The sequence below is a fragment of the Sarcophilus harrisii genome, chromosome 1, assembly GCF_902635505.1.
Source record: "Sarcophilus harrisii chromosome 1, mSarHar1.11, whole genome shotgun sequence".
NCBI classification, from domain to species: Eukaryota; Metazoa; Chordata; class Mammalia; order Dasyuromorphia; family Dasyuridae; genus Sarcophilus; species Sarcophilus harrisii.
The window spans coordinates 105,674,400-105,676,103 of NC_045426.1; positions in this window are offsets into that span (position 1 = coordinate 105,674,400).

Genomic DNA, 1,704 nt, shown 5'->3' on the forward strand with positions numbered 1-1,704 from the left:
ATTTTTTCTTGGGCAGGATGACGAATGTGGAAATGTTTAGAAGAACTGCACATGTTTAACCTGTATTGGTTTGCTTGATGTCTTGGGGAGGGGAGGGAGAAAATTTGGAGCATAAAATTTTGCAAAGATGAATGTTAAGAGCTACCTTTGTGTATCTGGAAAAACAAAATACTTTAAATAAAAATGAGAACTCGATAAAGAATTAGAAAGTGCTCGAAATTTTTTTTTAATGAGGTAAGTAACATCTTCTGACGTTTAGGAAAATACTGTATTTTTAAAAAAAAATTTCATTAACAAAACCAATCTTGGCGTGAATGTTTGGAAGAACTCTCCTTGCTCCTTCTACTCCCTGCCGCCCTCCCTCCCCCATCTCAATCTCCTAAGCTGTCATCTAATGACTTGGGAGTGCCTAAAGGAAAACCTCGGCTCCGCACATTGCTGGCAGACAGTGCAGAGGAGTCCGATTGGACAGTCGCGGAACGGCTTCCATCGCGCTTGGAGATGCTGTCCAAGCTCCATTCATCTCGCTCAGCGCTGCCCCGCCTCCTCTCGGCCCGAGAAGCATCCCCGGGGCGGATGCTGCTAATCCGGGCGCAGCTGCAAGGCCTCCTGCCCGCCCAGAAAAACCCCGCGAGCACGCGCGGCCGGAGCCCGCCAGATTCTCCCTCCCCAAAACACAGCCCGCGAGGCCAGAGGCCCGGATGCCCGCCCCCAAAGCCCAGCCACAACAATCGCGATTCCCTCCCCGCCTTTCAGACTGTACACATCTTCACACGCACGCGCGCGTACAAACACACACTCACACTCGCACGTAGAAAGCCTGCAGCACGGGGGAAGAGGGAGGAGGGAGGAGGTGGAGGACTCGGCCATTTCCAAAGTATCAGGAGGGGAAGACTTCTTGCGGTCCTCGTCGCCTCCTTCTTTCGCGAGCGCAGCCTGGCGAGCCTGATCCCAAACGCCGTCTTCGGTCTTGCGGAGCTCGCCGGAGCTCCTCTCTCCGAGGCCAGAGCCCACCCTGTCCGCTGTTCCCTTCGTGTCCTCCTCGTTTCGCCCCCCCTTCTTTCCCGGCGCGATTGGTGCGGTCCGGGCGCTCGCAGGCGCGGAGCGCGAAGCGCGCGAGAGTCGCGGCGGCAGTTGCGTCTCGGGGGCTGAGGGAGGAGGCGCGGGCTGCGGCATCTGGTGGCGCAGCTTTCCCCCCGCGTGGACACCGGCGCTTAGAAGGCGGTAACCGCAGCCGCGGACGCCAGGCCCGGACAGGTAAGCCGAGGCCGCGGACCCGGCCCACCTGCCTGCCGCTACCTGACTCGCGGATGCAAGGAGTTTGGGGGAGCGGCCGGCCTTAGGCTAGGCGCCTAGCGGCGGCCTCTGGGGGCCGAGCTTCGAGGTGAGTCGGAGGCGGCTCCTCGGGCACCATTTCCCGCCGTACCGCTCCTGGGGCCTGGCACGGTCCCCTCTCCAGCCGAGAGCGTCTCCGAGGAGACGCGGCGGGAGCTGAGGGCGGCTCCTCAGGGCCCGGCGGCATCGGCGGGCCTCGAGGCGACGGCCGGGGGTCGGAGAGGCCGCCGCGCACTTCTGGGGAAGGGGCGGAGGGAAGGGGTGGTGCCGGCCGCCCCCCGCGGCGCCCGGGCCTCCCTAACAGCTCTCCTTCCTTCCTTCGCAGGCGCATCCGGAGGCTGCGGGCCCCTCTCGCAGCCCTCACCGACG